Consider the following 19185-nt stretch of genomic DNA (forward strand, 5'->3'; position numbering starts at 1 on the left):
AACCAGAGCTCACCCGCGTGTATTACCATAACAATCATGTGTGGCGATGGGTTTCACAATAAGCTGGTCTGATTTACCCGGTGCATTAAACTAGTTTTGTTATTTCTCACTTCCTAACTCCCTGCTGGAAAAGAGCCCGAAAAAATATGCACACTAAAAATTTGGTGAGCAGATCCACCGTGCACACAGCTACAGAAGATAACCCACCAGGCCACAATTATCCCCCAGACTCCACTCCTCCACAGCAACTTTGCTGCTGATTTACGTCTTGGAAAGAGAGAAAGCAGATTAAGCATCTCAGGACTGCATTACAAAGGGATGACAGGTTTGCGGCAAGTGTTAAGGCACCGTGGAATTGGGAAGAGTCGAGTACCTCAGCAGTTTTGTCTATACATCTATTCTCTGTAATGCAGTTAATTTTAATAATGTATTTCCAGTCTGTGATGTGTGTTAAATTGATATGTATCTGTGATTCGAATGTATATTCATCTCTGTGTGTATAGAGTTAGATGAATATCCTTTCAGCAAGAAAACTGTGTGCCACAATAGAGAATAGAAACAGTAAAAATAATCTTTTAGATTCTGCTTTTAAGGAGATGACTGGAATCACATTAGAAAGGATTAATGCAGTAGGTACATACCTTGCTGAAATTTGCTTGCTTCCATTGTGGGAAAGTGGGAAACAAAGGGAAAAATCATACCCTGATGTGCTCTCCAAGTAGAGCTATATGCTATGATTCACTGAATACAGCCATGGAGGTTACAAAACAGAAACTAAGAGACAATATAAATTACATGAGGGTGTTCTAGACAATTAGACAACTCGTTGGTCCATTTACAGTGCTGCTTGTAGTTTTATATAAAATCTGATGGAAGAGTGGCAAATTTTAAGCAAGGAAATCTTTCACGCTCTCCCCTCCTTAAGCCGTACTTTGTTTAGAGATATCTTAATGCATATCCTGAGCAATTTAATAAGAAACTATTGCATGCCACTGGTTTGTGCAAACAGTAGTTGTATTATTACAGGGGATGAATTAATCTTCCAGGCGTCCATTTGTGTTACTCAGATCAGGCAGGGTTTATTTGCAAAGGGCTGACCCCGCTTCCTGGCAGGCTCGCCGGGAGGTGCCGCGCCAGATTCCCTCCAGTGGATGCAAGAGGGCTCAGCTGGCACATCCCAGGGACCGAGGGGACAGTCGCATGGCAGGGGCTGCCGCCTGAGGGAACGCGGGGCACCGCGTCCTGGGATCGACAGGCTCCTGCAGGGATTCTTTAGTGGGCATTGAAGGCTGGTAGGAAACAAGTATTCTCAAGCTTGGGTCTGCATTCTTCTGGTAATGCAGATTTAGCCCAAGGTCACACAAGAAACCTTTATTTCAAGCAGCTTGCTCCGTCTTAAGGAGAATTGCTACAGCATTTCCCTGTGTACACATTTCATTAAGTAAATGCTTAATAGCAGGGTGGCTGTCATCTTAGGGCAAATATTTTAGAAATCCCTTGTTAGTCACATCAGGTGTGCTTCTTCAATATTGCAACATCTGTTATTTGTTAGATGCAAACAGAGAATGAAAATGTGTATTTGCCTTGTCCTGGGTTCTTGAAGTAATTCAGGCAACCTGCCTGAATGTGCCGGAGACAGTGCTGACAGTACAGTTATTTCAGGAGGGTAAAATTGCACCAAAACTTGAGTAGGGGGTAAACTGAAGTGTTGTATTACACTTGGGTGCCCTCTAGTTCTTTTACAGTCCAGTGCGTACTTTAAATATACCTTGATCCTTTGAATTTCCTTTTAGAAGTAAATGTTGTGCTTCTGTTCCAGCAGAGCAAACACTGGATGGGCTCTTCACAAACATTGGTAAGTCACAGTCAGCTGAAGGGAGCGTACTCTTGATCACAAGGGTCTGGCTTTCTGCAATAAAACAAGCATTTTGATCTTTCTTTGCAGGCATGATTATTTCACACTAGAAGATGCATATTTTGATTTTTGCATCACAAAAGTCTGATTCTTTGCTTTGGATTAGTTTTGATGGTTTTTAAGAAAATACTGAAGTAATCAAAAATAACACCCTGGTAGCATTTTAGGCATAGTTTGAATAATTTAATTGAATAGAGACTTTAATGGGAAGGCAGTGGATTCTTAATTTCCTCAGGCACAGTTTAGCACTTTGGTCATGTATGGTATTGTTCTGGGGTGCATCAGTCTGTTAGTCGGTTACTGCAGTGCAAAAGTTGGTGGCAAACTCATTGTGGTGTGCTGCAGAAACAGCACTACAGCTGCAAAACAGCCTAAGCAAGAATCCCTTGAACGTGGATGGGATATATTCATTAACCTCATCAATCAATTAAGAGCTTGTTTGGGTTTGGTTTGATATATATATATAAACTCCTAAGAATATTACATGTTTTCTATCAAATTTGATTTTTCAGAATGTTCGTCTATTTTGCGGCTGACGATTTTTCACTTGCTGACATTCTTTTACACACTTGGGAGTCGTCCCCTTCCTTTGGATCAGCCTAAGGAAAATGCTGCCCTCTCTTGAATTTGAGGACGCAATGCACCTCCTGGCAGAGGCTGCCCGGGGAGCAAGAGGCAACGCATTCCTGAAAGAAAGCAGGGTTGATGAGTGTTGAGAAAAGCAGCGCTGGATTTTAGACTAGTAAACAGGGTAAAGGGAATTGTTCCGAAGGATGTAAATTCTCTAAGATATAAAGTTTCTCTCTTCGGAAAGAAAATGGAAAATAAGCAAATATGCTTTTTTTCCATTATGGAAATACCTTAGCCAGGAAAATGTCATTGTCTCCTGTGCCTGCATAGAGAGGAGGCCAAGTCCTGAAATTCTTTGGACTACTTTTACTTAAATTTAAGTTATTTCTTTGACTGCTTCAATTATGAGTTTTGCTGAATGCCCATCTAGCTCTTGCAGTCAAAGGAAAACTTATTTTCTGCTAGGCCTTCTCTGAAGGAGGGAGGATGTGACTGGCTGCCACTGGTCCTCTGCACCAGAAAAGAATCACTTGGGGTCACTCTAGTGTATGACAACACCCAAAGCTTTCCCACTGGTATGGAAACACTGATGTGTTGCTTGTAGAAACCAATGTGTCGCTGCCTTGAACAGCTTGGTCAGGAGATGTGTCTTCTGGAGGGAGGATATTTCTCTAGCTGTTTCTCCTCTTCTCTGACAAGCATGGATAGGACGTACTCTTAGTGTGTCTTCCTTCAAGGAGGGATTATAAAGGAGAGCTTGTGGGGAAAATCTATTCTGGAGTGGCTTCTGCCTCCATTTCTTCAATAGAGGCAAAAAAACCAAACTAAAAGCTCTCCCCTGCTCCCATCGACACCCCTGCTTGTAGAAAGATGTGTACTTTTCTGCTGCAAGCAAGGGGTGAAAAGGACCATGAAAAGGACCATACACATCATATGTAGGAGGGATTGCCTAGAAAGTAGTCCTACAGCAAGCTAGCATCCCTAGGAGGGAGGATGTACAGTTTTTGGTTCGTATTAACTCCAAAGATGCCAGTGCATGCATGAGAACCAAGTTTCCTGGACATCAGATACTGCATAAGAGGAAGGTGAAGCAGGGCGTGCATTGTGGAAGACAAGGAGTAAAACATACATGCACATCTAAACCCATGGTCTTATTTTTTTTTTACTGTTCTTATTTAGTAGGTTTTCCTGAACATACACCTCCCCACCCAGCCCTTTTACAGTTCTCAGAAGCTAAAAGACAGGTAGGCAGCAAGAAGCAATATGCAGGGGAAATGATTGGCTAACAATAGCTGTGAATATTAGTTAGTTACATGCTTTGTGCAAAAGGACATACTTCTTAATATTTATCTCACTTTTCTGCACGTACAGTTATCTTGCGTTCTTTTTTACACAAATGTGAGGGTGATTAATCTCAAATGCAATCTGAAAAAGGATAGACAGAAGGAGACTGGGCATGTATATGTCACTTGCACTGTATACTACCTCATCGATATTAAATATGAGACAAAGTAATAAAAATAAACAATACAGTATTGTGTCAATTGGAACTCAGGCAGTAACAAAATATGGCCACATTTTTTCTTACAAAGCTGGCTGTGTGGTGGCTGGAAAGACCCCTAAAGCATATAAAGCTCTTATCTTCATACATTTCCCTAAAGAATAATAGATCAGTCGGTGCTCTGATGCTGTTTTAATAATGTACAATTTACAATTCATTTGGTTACCAAGCACTCACAGTATAATTAATTTCACAGACCCTTTCCACATATTGGCATGCTTTATGACAGTATAGAGGGAAGATGGGAAAACTCTGTTCCCCCTGCTGTCACAGGAGAGTGCCTGGATGATGTGTCACCTGGCTGGTCTCACAGCAGTCCTGCCTTTGTAGGGGCGAGAGGGCTAGATTTCCCCTTTCCTTCTGTACCAGCTCCCACCTGCCTTTCTGATCTCCCTACATTGCCACCTTCATGGAGGATGTTGCCTTGGGGATGAGCCAGGCTCATCCTGCAGCTCCCCAGTAGCACTGAGCCAGATCTGCCCCATCCCTTTGAGTCGCAGCAGGCCCTGAGATCTGCTGCAAGCGCTGGAGCAAAAGCTAAGGTGAGCCAAGGGGAAGACTCAAGGACGAAAGGCAGGTGACAAGCCTTCAGTGCCTCTCAGCAGTGCCTCCCTTCACCCTGGCAGCTGGGGACAAGAGAGCCTGTCAGGAGTTTAGTCAGGAGTGACTGTCCATCTGAACTGTCAGTGCACGAGCCCAAGCCTAATATAATTTAACAGAATCAAGGCACAAAAAACAGAGGGAATGGCTCCAGAAGTGGGCAGAATACATATTGTTGGGGGCTTTGTTTCCAAAGTCCTGATATTTTTCCCTTTATGGGGAATCTGTACAGTTGCCTGAGAGACTTAAACAATGGACTGTCTCTACAGTGAATGGAGCTGCTGTTCTGTGATGTCTTGCACATCAAAGCAATTTTTTTGAATCTGCATTTACCTCTTTGATAAAGACAACACTGTGAGGAATTCAGCAACTGCAGAGAACCTGCGGGTCTGCACATCTACCCAGACCTTGCTTTCACAGCAGTGTATGAATTGCTATTGAAGTGAAGGTTCTGTTTCCATTATCAAATAAACAGGGGTTTCCTTTTCTGAATTTCCCAAACATTATTTTCTTGTTTGAAGTTCTTGATTCCTATAGATGCACACTGTATGTATACTCATACATGGATACTCATGTATATGTGAGTATATACATATATAGACACACACATATATATATGGTTCTGTTAGGTATGTATATACATATATGCCTGAGGGTAGAGGTCACAGTTTGTGAAGGTTGAGCACACAATCCTGGATATAAACACACAAGTACTCACACTGAAGTGCAGCTTAAAGCTAGGTTTACTAATTTTCTACAATTACAGTTGCAGTTTCTCACTTTTTTTTTTTAGATGTTCAAAAGCTGGTTTCTTTGAGGGACTGAGGAGCATTGTAAGCCACAGCCCTAAAAGTTTGATTAACCCCTATGGGACCTGTGTGGTTTTCACAAGACATTAACTGTAAGAGGCATATCTCTTGCTCTCTGTCTGCAGCTGGCTACTCAATCCTAATGATTTGGTTTCCTAATCTCTTGAACAAAAATATGGTGAGCCAGAGACCATAAGACACTGCTCTCACATCTTTTTTCCATATGGGAGTTGGCAGCCAATTTGCCAACATATTGATGACCTGCTGCTCTTATTTTTTACATCTATAGAAACTTGACTCTTCAGGTGAATCAGAGCATATCTATAAATTAAGTGAAACCAAAAAAGGTTATTAAGGACATCATATATATATGTATAAAACACCATCAATTATTATTATTATTATTATCATCATCAATTGCTCTTAGTCACAATATAATCACAGTTTAAAACTTGTGTGGTTAATGTATCAAAACAGGACTTAAAATTTCTCCCTTGCAGTCAGGTTTACAGAGGGTTTTAACTATTGCTCCTGTGGTATGAGAGGGCTGATGGAGTCCTATCCCCCCAGGAAAGTGTTGGTCTCATTTCTGCCTGAGAGAAAGCACTCAGGAAAACCTGATGCACTCCTGAGATGTGGGAAGTAGCAAACCTGGAAAACTTTGCTTTTAACCTTTGAATATCAAAGATTTAAAATCTAGCTACTAATCCAGGTGAATATTTTCAAGCCCATGGTTTTGGAATGGATGAATGTCTGTGTAATTATCTATTATCTGTTTTTTTACCTGTTTCATTTCTTTCCCATACAATATGCCTCTTAGCATAATTTCTATTTTTCAGTTCAAAAATATTTTGTTTTGACTTGATGTTCCTCAAGAAATAAACACAACTGTGTTCATAAAATTCCTGCAAGCACTAACCTGGTTGCAAGACAAAACTCTCTACTTTGAATTTCCAGGTCTGTATCCAGCAAAGAGAAGGAAAAAAAAGGGGGGGAAAAAGAGCATAGCATTGCAAGGAAGTACTACTTGCTTTATTTTGGCTTCTTTTTCACTAATGAAATCAAAGAAAAATTTCTCAGACATGAAAGTAAAATTGACAATGTTTAAACCCACAATGGCTTAACAGCATTTCAGAAGTTATAGCGCTCATGAGAAATAGACAGAAATATATTTTAAAGTTAAATCACCTATTTCCTTTGGAAAAAAATAATCTGGCAATCAAATCTGAACAACAGCTAAACCAATTATCTTTCTTTTATGACCACTTGGGGAAGAAGGAATCTTTTATTGTTTCTTAGTCCATATTAAATATGAGTTGGAACCAAGAGGGCCTTTGCAGCCGAAAGAAAGCCAAGGGGCCAGGCTGGTGTCTGTGTCATCAGTGTCACAGTTCTATGATACACCTTCCCTCTAATTCCCTCTTTCTGAACCCGCAGGGACCCCTGACACTAGAAAGTTAGATGGATTTTGATGAGGAGGACAGCTGGCACAAGATGGCCCCAATCCATTCTTCTAATCCCCCTTCTCTCTCAAAATGCCTGTTGGGAATGATCCCTGGCAAGTGTTAACTGTGAGCTGGGTCCAGGGATGGCTGGGGAGAGTCATACTTGACCCAAGTCAACACCATGCCAGGGACTGCTGTAGCAATTTAACAATCCGGAAAATTGAGCTCCAGCACCTGGGGACGTTCCTGGGCACTGCTTCCTTGACTATCTGCACGTGGCCAAAGAGAGCAAACGAATTGATAAATACCTACGTGATGGTGCAGGGCTGAAATGCGTGACAGCAGCATCCCGCATGCTGGCACAAACATGGTGCTGAAGTTTTGCAAATCAACTAATAAATGTAGCAATTGCTTTTAAAAGAGAGTCTGAAATTTGCCAAAAAGAGAGTCAAATCCCCACGCCAAAGGCAAGATAACTTAAGTGGCTTATTCATGAAAAGTTACCGCTTGGCTTTCCGCAACAAACTTGCCAATGTAAAGCTTCATGGAAGGAATGCAAAACAGCCAGGCGAAGCTCAAAGAAGAAAAATATTTTCGGTCAAGGACAAAATAATCATATCATCTCGAGCTGTGACACACCAGCTTACTTAGCTTTGATTTTAGCAGCATTACTACCTGGCACTTTGTGTGATCAAGATGCCCACAGCTGTAATCTAATGTGATCTGGAGCTTATTCACTGATCACAGCTGTGTAATTTCAGGTAACATGCTTCCCTTGTTTAGTTTTGTTTAACATTGTTAAATATATAGTCAGACCATCTGCACAGTATTTTTTAAAATTGGAAATTACAACCATAACTTCCTTTTTATATATCAATAAACTAAATAGCAAAATTTCAAAGGGATCCTTCTCTACCAAACAGTGAAGCAGAATGTTTGTCCCACGCCACACCATTGCCTAATTGCACACTAATTGGACAAACGTGATTAAATATTTCAAGATCTTTACTAATTGCCTCTATTTTAGCTTTAAAATTTGCTTGCCACCAACAAATTTAATGACACTGGTGTCTAGTCATCAGCAAAAAGCCCAAGAGTTGCTCTTTAAAATGTACCTAGTCAGAATATTTACTGATTGTGCATTGTTGTTTCCAATGTAGCTTAATTAGAAATCCAATCAGTTCTCCAAGTCTAATTATACTTGATTTGTAGATTCAGACTATGATACATAATGAAGCTAAGCAGCTAACAGTAAACGTGCTTGAAATGTAACAATAAGAGAAATATTTTTAATGCATGCCTTGTTATCATTTTAGAAACTCCGAGTAATATATGAGATCAAACACAAAGGGAAATACGAAGATTTATGACTCAATAGATTTTAAAAAAGCCCATGTTTTATCCTGCAGCAATATAACTGGCATATGTTTAGTGTTTAAAAATATTTCCTTTGTTTGTTTACTTATTTGTTTGAACGAGATAGCAACATATATTTTGTGGATACACTGATGTCAGTACTTGGTTGAATTTATCTTGCATACCATTATTTTTGCCCTATATTTTAAATGGCATTATGCATCAGAAACTGGGAGCTGGGTTAGAGATGGTTACTAAGGCAGCAGTTCCCTTTAGCTAAGTCCCTACATCTTCAATGCACCCTTAATTTACTCTTCTCTCTGAGAAATATCCTTTAGGGGCCAAGGGCCAGATGTTTCTTTTTATTCCCTGCTGTGCAGGGAAACACATCTGCTCTGCTATTATTTTTTACCTCAGTCCCACAGTCTGAACATTGCAGCTGCAGCCTTACACCCACATTGTAGGATCAAACTAATAGCATGTCACTTTTGGTATTGCCTACAATGTCCTTTTATTAGTATTTTTTGTGCAGTAGCAAACATTTTGATCATGTTTAAGTAATGAGCAGCCCATTTTCTGAAGAACAGGCAAAACTTGGAGGAAGAAGAGGAGGAGGAAGGAAGTCCATCAGCAAGTCACACTAAGACCCCTGGTTGATTCCTTGTGTTTCCCAGGGAGGAAGCCACAAGCAGCCATGCTTTTCTACTTAAAAAATGATAGAGTTATGCACAGAACTTTCAGAAATCAGTTACATCCCTAGCTTGGAGGCTTTTGATGTCATCTTCTACAGATTTTTTTGGGAACCACTTGTTGCTCCTAAAGGGTTCCCTGAAGGATAGCCTTTCTCTGCTAGAAATTTTTTAGGTGTGTACAGATTATAAACAGTTAAAAACCACCTAGGTTACCTCATATGGAAAAAAACCCACCTTTAAACCTGTGACAGAGAGTGTTATGATCCCAGAATCCATGTGAGGAGAGGAGAAGCAAGATAGGTAGCAGCGTTGGAAGCAAGGCTGCATTAGAAGCAACTTGAGGCTCACTGACCTTTTCCTCTTTAGAGGAAAGCCCCCAGGGGCTGTATGTAGCTCTTAAATTTCTCTCCTCATCTTTTTTTCTCAATTTCTTCTTAAATCAAAACCCAGTCTTTCCTGCAAAGAAAAAGCATAACCAACTGGCAAGTCTTTATGTGAGGCCTACAGGAGACAAATGTTGAAAGCTCTCCCCACTAATTGCTGCAGTTCTGAAAGAAGCTAATAAATAAAGCAGTTCATGAATAAAAGCTGTTTCCCAAGTTGTGGTAACACCACTAAGAAGATGAAGGATGGGAAGAGGGAGGAGGAAAAGGCAACAGGGCAAAAATAAGAAAGCAAACAACAAGATTAATGTTAACTTCTGCGCAGTAAGAAATGCAGTACATAAAGTAAGCGGGCACTGAGAGGAAAAGTTAGTTCCTGGTGAAGTGGTATGGCTTAGCTGTGGGCAATGCAATCCTGCTGCCGCTACCTTGGTTTCAAAAGTTCAGATGCCACCCCATTGGGGTAAGACACCATGGGGTGGATCCCAGCTTGCTGGGAGCTCAGTCAGCTGCAGGACACAGAAGAACAGCCCAGCTTCCCTCCGTGATGCCCCCGATCTTGTCCCAGTGGCTGAACTGCCTGGCCATGGTATACTGATGGTCTGACACTGATTTTGGGATCTCTGTTGGGAAATACATTGAATGGCTTTGCCTGGTGGCAGTGTGACCTGTTGGATGTAGCACGAAATGAGTTGGCAGGTGCTGTCGACTTTCACACTGGCTTCCTTCCCGACCTCCCTGGCACCAGGGCACAGCCTCAGCACTTTCTGTCCGAAAGCCAATACTCACCAGCTTCCCAGAGCACTTGAGCTCTGTAGATGAAGAGCACTGAACAGCAGCTGACTATTATTTTCGGGCTTCCAGCATGGTATTTTGTACCATATACAATGAGATAAATTCCAATTTATTTTTTCTAAGTAACCATTACAAGTGTTCTTTAAAGAACAAAAACTGTGAAATGGAGATGTTATTAAAAACTTGACCCTGTTTTAACAATAATCTTTGAAATATTTTTCTATGTTGTTCTACTTAATTTATTGAGTCCAAAGGTTGGGCTCTCCCTCTACTCTCTTCTCTGCCCTTAAAGTCAACATCAGCAAGGACAAAAATTTTTAAAACAGCAGAATAAAATATTTCAGTCACATCCTCCATACTAACCAGTGTTCAATATTTTATCTTTCTTTACTTTTTTTTTTCATCCATGTGCAATCAGCCTTGAAAATTTCCTTTGCCTTCAATTCTTTTACCTTTGATGGTATTCAGATTGCAGGCTATGCCTTGGCCCCTCATGCCACACAGTCTTCTATTTATATTATTAAAATGCAGAACTTGTTTTTTCATTTCACTCTGTTTACAGGGTGTTGCTTTTATTGATTAATGTCTCAGACTGAAGTAAAATGCTAATCACACAGGGAAAAAAATTGTAAAAAACTCAATATGCTGATCTGTGGTGCTTGGTGTTGGAAGTAGCTCACTAACTTAGCTCTGAATTAAGCTTCAAATTGGAAGCAATTCCACCCCACTAATGCAGTGCCTGAAAACCTGGACCTCTTGGCCTGAGGATACAATATGTTCTTATTCTATACTTGCATCATGAGGCACATGAGACCCGGGAAAAAAAAAAAAAAAAAAAAAAAAGAGTCTAGAAAAATTGCATATTTAGCTTTATTTGCCTAGATCTATAATTTTCAGACCCATTTATAATTATCTATTTTCTGCCAAAATGGTAGCTGCCACATACTTCCTCCTTAGGACAAGTCTAACATGAAAGTGTGTGTTCTGGCAGTCGTGACGGTAAGTTGCAAGCGGGCTTGGAAGAGAAAGTCAAACCTAAGGATACAGCAGATCACTCTCTACTCATGCAACACCAGCAGGTGACCAGACTCTGCCATGTTGCTTGTGCAATGCCTGCTGCTGAGCAGAGAAAGAGTACAACAGGTTCTGAGTATCTCAGCACCCAAGATGAAGACTGCATTTTGGTGCATTGAGCAGGAGGCAAGGTCTCCTTTGCTGCCCCCAGGAGAGCAGGCTTTTAACTACCATTTCTGTGAGGAGCTCTTCCACATCCTGGAATTCCACCTGTAATAGTGCATCCAGCATTGGGGTCCCCAACACAAGAAAAACACAGATCTGCTAAAACAAGTCCAGGGAGGACCACTAGGATGATCTGAGAGCTGGAGCACCTTTTCCATGAAGACAGGCTGACAGCCTTGAAAAGATAAAGTTTATGGGAGACCTTATAGAAATCTGCCTGTACCAAAAGAGGTGTACAGGAAGGCTGGAGAGGGATTTTTTTGCACAGGCATGTAGTGATAGGACAAGGGGGAATGTCTTTAAGCTGATAGAGGGTAGGATATTAGAAAGAAATTCTAATTCTAATCCTGTGAGGGCAATGAAACACTGAAATGTGTTGCCCACAGAAGCTGTGGGTCAGTCCCAGGCCAGGCTAAATAGGGCTCTGAACAAGCTGGTCTAGTGGAATTTGTCCCTTTTCACAGCAGGAGCATTGGAACTAGATGATTTTTAAGGTCCCTTCAAAATCTATTATTTCAATTCTGTGATCTCCTTTACCCCTTTCTAAGGAGCAACACAAGCAGCAATACTTCCTTAGGTAGCCAAGCAAATCCCAGGAAAAGAAAGAATAAATGTGAGGAAAAGTGGCCCTTGCCCAGCACCACAGGGAAGCAGCAAGAGCCACAGCCTCCACCTCACAGAGATGTGTTTCTGCACACACCTGTATTTTCCTCTGATGATAGAAGGGACTGAAGAAGCTGATAAGACTGACTGTGTGCAAAGAGCTGATGTGTCAGTCTGTGCTGGTTCAGGACCTGTGTGACTGAGGCCCCAATTACAGTAAGCTCCCAAATGTATTTGAAATCCTGTATTCACCTCAGTATGTGCTTACACCAGGTGCTAAACCAGGAACAAATGCTCAAATTATATTCACTTCAGCAGGATATAAGCAAGAGCTTCAATTCAAATGTGGGTGTACATCCTAACTTAAACAATGATGCTTTCCTGAAGCAGGATGTAAACACTGACCCATATAAACAGTATAAAACATCTTACCATCAAATATCCTTCTTGGTGGTGCCGTGTGATTGCAAGCAGGCTTTTCTGCTTGAAGGCTTTGTCTGTAATCTATATGTCCTGTAGAAACAAAGCTAAGCTGACTTTAGGAAATGTTCAGACACTGGAAGAGGTTAATTGATGCTTTTGTTTTTCGCCAAACCAGACAGCTTTCTTTTTTAAAAAAGCTATTTTATACTTTTCCCATTATACTCTCTTTTGCCCCCCTTTTTCTCTTATTAATAAGGTCTGGCCCTCTTTAACATGCAACAAGAGCCTAATGAGCCATGCAGCCTTCTGTAATTTCTTCACTGTTGAAAATGCCTGACACTAATCTATGCCATTTATACTAATAAGAAGTGCATCAGCTGATCTTTGGTGCAATAGAAACATTTTAAATACACTCCATTGAATTGCAGGTAGCATTTTCTCACAGAGTTTATGCTGCTGTTGAAATTGGTGCCCTGCAAGTACTGCAGAGCTGTGTGTGCTGCACAGTACACAGAGAACACAGTACTGCACAGTACAAACAGTGGAAAAAATCTGATGTCCAGTAATATATTAGCTTTATATTTCATGTAAGCTTGTCAAAGAGATGCTGCAGGAAAAAAATATCCTCCAGGCTTTTTTTGCACTTTATATTTGCAGTTTACAATAATAATTAAGAGATGACCTAAAATATGATGTCACATTTTATACTAAGTGGACATTAATTAAGGCTAAATTACAGGAGAACCCATCAGGAGTTTTTGCTTTACATATATACCCATTGCACAACAATTCAGCATTATTAATGATGTTCCAGTGAATAACGAGGATTTACATGTGGAAAAATGGGGGAAGGGGACATGTATTCCTTAGAATTGGCTTTTCTCCTGTTCTTAATTGTGAACTTTGCGTGCGCATTTCTCCACTGTCTCATCAATAGCACTTAACTCTGACAGAGCTCCACTAATTCCAGCTGCAGAAGTGCTGGTGTAGCTACAACAGACAAAGGGTATTAGTGAGGCAAGGATCTTTGGGAGGGGCAGTGTACCTTATTAGAGAAGCAGATGCAGCTGGAAAAAGTGGACAAGTTTTGGGCACACAATATTTTTCTCAGTTTTGAATCAAAAGCTGCAAATGGCTTTCCATGTCATGCTTGAAGAAAGGCTCTGTGCCTGAAACTTTTTCCACTTACATTGGTCATTCTAATAAAACACAGTCTCTTTCCTTTCAAATTTCTCTTTATACACATACTTTAGAAGGGTGGAAAGTATTACTACCTCTGCTTCAAAGATGCTGAAACAGAGAAGCTGAGGTGAACTGGACTGAAATCCAGATGTGGTGATTACCCAGGTGAGAGAAATCCAGGTTCCTTCCTCTGCCTGCTCTGCTTCCTGCTATGTGAAGACAAAAATATCCAGGAGAGAGGACTGCAATGACTCACATTTCTGAAGATGCACCCTGAGCACATAGTTACCCTGTGATTTTGGAAATATAAATTTATACCTCCAGTTTAATAGCAAATACAAGCATGCACTGTGGTATCCTAATTAAGTGTCCTCCTATCTGCCACATGGTGGAAATAGAGCTAATGACTCCCTTGACACTGCACATTCACTCTTTTAGAGAAAGAAGGAATAAAGGAAGGGAATAACAGGCCTGGCAAGAAGATTACAACCCCAGCAGCACATGGATCAGGTGGTCCAGCTGTGAGGGATGCCATAAGGTGGTCCTCAGATAGATTTAGAAACTAGAGGGGGATCTTTTTATCTGAGCAGCATGTGACCTGTTACTGATACTGGTGTCAAGGTATCCCTCCTATTTTAGCAAGCCTTGTCTAGAGGTCACCTCTCCCAGACACACTACTGTCCTCTGAGTTCCTTTGTCTATCTCTGTCAAGAGAGGTGTGAAGGGGCATCCCAACACCAATGTCAAGGACATATCACAAGGCACATCTCCTGAGCTGAGTGGCAAAGGAGGGCTTTGAAGCTCGTTGACTGGGAGGTTGTGAGGCTTGGTGTTGTCCCTCATAACTGGACAAAAGCAAAAAAAACCCTATTATTTTGTTGAATAAGGCCTCTTGCATATCCAGGCCATGTTTCCCTTCCAACAGTTGCACCTTCAGTTTTAGTGGAACCTATGTGAAGCTGTGTAGTGGCTGTTGCAGAGTCTCCTGCTTAAATGTCTTTCTGATGAAGCAGTCTCACTCGAAACACAAGTGTAGATGTCCTTCCACCTCAGACAGAAGCTCTGTTGGTGTTCTCAATTTCTACTTATGGGAAAAGTCAGGTCTTGTATATACTTCCTTCCAAGTGGTCCTGGGGAAGGAAATTTGAAGAAACTCTTATGCAGTGGGGAATAAAAGGCCTGTCTTTATTGTTGGTTGTCATGTGGTGTGTTTACAAAACTAAATGTACTCATGTTTGTCATTTATGGAAAGGTGTTAATAATAGTTTTTTCTGCTTCTTTGTTGTCCTGTCACTCTGCTGTTTTGTGCCCATTTTCTCTGTAAGGTAACCATCATAACCATGGCAATGATCTTCCTCTGGAAAACTCTAGGTGCACTTTTAATTTATAACCAAACGTGTATTAATTATTTTAATTGCATATTTTTGCCCTTCTCCCAGTCCAGAGGAAGGTGGCAGTGTTCAGGGAAAGTCAAATGGTTATATTGTAAGGCCTGCATTATTGTTTGTTTGTCCTTTGTATTTTACACCTTAAGCACAGATTTTTGCAGAAAATTCCCTGCCTTGCATGCTTTTAGTCCTCTGCCATATCTGCATGACAGGGTTCCCCCAGTGCCCAGGTCACCAGTGAGGGAGCAGCCACAGCAAAGGACTGGCCACCTCTTTGCCAGCAGCACTGGCTCGTGTGGCCAGCTCAGAGAAGTTGACCTCTGTGTCCCTCACATCAGACAGAAGGATAACAGCACGTGCAGGTGAGAAGCTGGCTGGCAGGAAACTCATCTCCCCACTTGCCACAGTGCTCCAAGCTGCTGATGTTTTCCACTCAGTGCATTCCTTAAATATTCAGGGTGGTCATAGCAATCTGTGTTGTAATGACCCCTCTCCTATCACTGGGCTTTTCTGACATTCTGGCAGCAATCTTGCTATTTTGCTGGCTCTGAGTAAATGGTTATTCAACCCCTCTTTCCTTCCCCAGACCCAGAGAAATGGTCTTTGATTTAAACCCTCAGCCTTTGCAGCACTGGGTGCAGATTGAATTGTGGGCTGTCTGGATCTGTAACTCATCCCCCGGACAATTACTGGACATACACATCCCAGCACCTCTCTCCTCTTAACCTTCAGCAGCCTAAGTGTGTTAACTCCCCAAAGATTATCAGCCTGTCTGAAGGTGTGATTGAAATGAGCTCTGCTCCTCTCAAGTGCCCTAGCTTGCTAAATCATCGGCTCTAATCTTGAGCACTTAAGCAAAAACAAACAAAATAGTCTTCTAGGAAACACTAATAGCGCAATGTCAATACTCACATCATGTGTGTCAACTGCCCTATTAATTATTATCATTACCTGTCTTCATAAATTGAATGCAACTGCAGTTCTAGCACTGTGGGAAACCAGCATTAATTGGGAAAAGATCTACAGAAGCATCCCTCTGTATTTTCATGTTTTCCCTCTCTCCCTGCATGCTCCTGCAACACAAAATGTACTTGCTAACCTCCTCTACCTTACATGCATGTGTGTAGACATGCATATATTTTGTGGGCACATGGGCTCTTTGGATGTATAGGCTCTAATGTAGTTGAGTACAGCATCTTCTTCCTAAGAAGCTTTTTTTTTGCAAATGTTGCTACAAATTCTTAGCCTGTTGTTGAAGTAACTGCAGCCATACACTCCACAAGGATATGTCTTATGCCCTGTGTCTTGACATTTTCCAACAGATGTTGGCTAATGCGGTTGTAGAAGGTTCACCGTGGATGCAGTTAGCCCAATAAATCTTCCTCTTAAATGCAGACACTCAACCATCCTAGCATCATATACCTATAATGCATTTTAATTACTTGGCTATTCAAATTCTACTAAATTAGATCTACAAGGAGCTGCATAGTGGATTTCTCAATTTACATTTAATCCATGGCAAAAAAAAAAATAAAAATTGCAAGCACACTTTTTATTGGAACTTGCAGGAGCTACTGAAGTCTGATACCTTTAAAATTATTAAGTGACAAAGATTACTGGCACTAAGGTTATACTTTGCTTCCCCATTAGCCATTTAGGTGACAGCTGCTGTATTACACATAAAGATGAACCATTCCTTAAGGGATGATAGTGGTTCCGCTGTGACACTACTGGCATAAAGCATTATCAGACCATAGCTGTGCTTAGAGCCATCACAGTCTCCTAGGCACCTATCAGTACCCTCATTATCTGCATCACAGAGTGTCTAGAAAGAACACTGCCAGGCTTCACAGCTTTGCAGCTCATTTGAGAAGCGGAAATTAAACATCCCAGGAGAAAAAACAGGCACATTGTAACAGCACCAATGCTGTACACACATAACATGTTGACTGCTGTTGCGCTGACTTCTGTCTCATTAATTTAATAGGCTCCTGGACTGGGGATGGGGAGGTGGAGAGGCAGCCTTCACAAGCAGATTACTGAGCAGGGCTCTCGGCGCTGATTGCGAATCCAGATTGGAGAACTTACTCTGAGCACGCCACACTTCAGATGTCTGTCCACACTTCCGCAGCTGCCATGCGGTGAAATAAACCAGTCAGAGGCAGAAAAATGAGTGCATCATACATGTTAGCCATGCTTAGATTATCCTGAACCCTTGTGTGAAGCAAAGCAGCACAGGTGCCTTTTCAGCAGTGACTGTAGCTGCGTGCCTGTGTGAGGGTTAATATGAGTGTGTTTAAAGGAGAGTGCTGCATTTAGACAGGGTTGTGACAGCAGGAGCTCAGTGCGGCTCTGCTCTTCAAAAGGAGCTGGTTTGCTTCCTTTGTCTGTAAAAGTAACATTCACTCATGTGGTGATGTCCAGAAAAAATCACAGCACACACTGAGGCTTCCATAGGATCTGAGTAGAGCATACGTCTTCCCATGGCCAAGGGTGACTCTCCCTGAATCAATACATTTAAGCAGCTCTCACTTAAACTGAGGCCACTGAGTGCGTGTCAGGGAAGAAAAATGGACGTGGGCATCCATTCTATTTCCTTGCCAAATTTTACATCCAATAGCACCTGAAGGAATTTAGGGACATAAGCGTTTTCCATTTCATTCTAATGAGTTACTGCAGGTGATCTCATGCACTTCTGTACATTTAAATTGATAAGAACATTATAGAAGATGTCAGTGGAAGCTGAACTGCTCTGCAAATATATGCATTGTGAGAGAAGTTCATTAAAGTGATCTCACTGTCAACAGGGTGGTTGGGTATGTGTGTGTATCTCTGCCCTCTATTTATTTGGATGAATGGGTGACAAAAGAGAAGATAAAAAGAAGGTGAACTGATTTTTACAGTCTCTGCAAAGCAACTTCAGCCATCATACAGGAGCTGAATTCTTCAGACCCCATTGCTCTCTTAGGTTGTTTAGAGATTACCCAGATGCTCCGGAGGTCATGCTCAAATATGGGACATGAAAAGGAGCCTACAGTATGTATGCATAGAATCAGAATTATTAAAATTGTAAAAGAACTTTAAGATCATGGTGATTTTTTTCCTGGATCATATAACAAAAAATGCAGAGGGTGCATTACCTAAAAGCACATACAAACAAGTGACAGTACAAAGAGCAGGTGGGAACATTGTTTTGAATGCCCTGTGGATTAAACTGTCAAAGGATTTGCACTTGGTGGGTCTATTAAAAAAGAGATATATACATATAGACAGCATCTCAAACACATCCCCACCACTTGGAAATGTTTTAGGTCCTTGCATCCATATACCTTTTTGGGAATTGTGCCAATAAAAAGGGAATCTTCCTTAAGTGTCTCACCTGACATCCAAACAGGTATGTTAAGATTTTTGAAACCATGGAAATGAACAAGAATAAGTATTCCAGGGAAAAAATCAGTATTTTCCCTCAACAACTGATTCCTAGGAAAATTTTTTCAATCAAATTTTATAGCAATTACTGACATTTGCTTGCTTGAGATTTGATCTGGCTTAAAGAAGCAAACATACATTGTGGTTTTATTCACAGGTTCTTGTCCATGCACTTATTATGATAACTAGTGTACTTTCAGCTGCTTCTACATTGCTCCTGCATTCATCTTTCAGGCTGATATTCCCCAGGTATCCTTTGACAAGGGCAAGGGTCTTGAGTGGTTGGGGCTGGGACAGTGACTGGAAACTTTTCCATTACATAACCACTAAAAACAAACTTGCAGATGCTCATCATGTTTAAACATCTAAATTCAATGTTTGCTGTCTCATTTTTGACCATGACCAGATTCCTCATGGTGATGCCTGATTCAGGTGGAAAGGAAACCTTGGGGCAACAGTACCAGAGACTCCCCAGCCCTTCTGGCAGCCCCCCAGCCTGGCTTGCAGCTCTGGCACCTGATGCTCTGCCCATCTGCCCCTTCAGCACAGACCACCTGCACCACCCTGATGCCAGGGAGCAACAAGTCATGTCAGTCAGGTACTAAACTGTGGTGGCTTCTAAGGCCTCCAGCAGCTTTACCCTACTGAAGTCTTTGATTCCCAAACTCCAGGGTTAGCCTGAAACCTGCCATCTTCACAGATAATATCTCCATGTCCAGAACACACTCCACAGCCTTTTTATTGTAAGATGAAGAGCAGAAAAATCCTCTTATTCACATGTGGAGTCTGGAAAAG

General features: G+C 41.4%; 1 long non-coding RNA gene across 1 annotated transcript; it reads left to right on the forward strand.

Annotated features, from left to right (window-relative positions):
* The first annotated feature begins 775 nt into the window (after window positions 1-775).
* Window positions 776-17986, forward strand: LOC140682334 (uncharacterized). The gene is made up of 3 exons (XR_012053943.1): window positions 776-1292; window positions 1823-1855; window positions 2428-17986. It is a non-coding gene; the product is annotated as an uncharacterized lncRNA (long non-coding RNA).
* Window positions 17987-19185: the final 1199 nt, after the last annotated feature.

This window comes from Taeniopygia guttata, chromosome 2, assembly GCF_048771995.1.
Source record: "Taeniopygia guttata chromosome 2, bTaeGut7.mat, whole genome shotgun sequence".
Classification (NCBI taxonomy): domain Eukaryota; kingdom Metazoa; phylum Chordata; class Aves; order Passeriformes; family Estrildidae; genus Taeniopygia; species Taeniopygia guttata.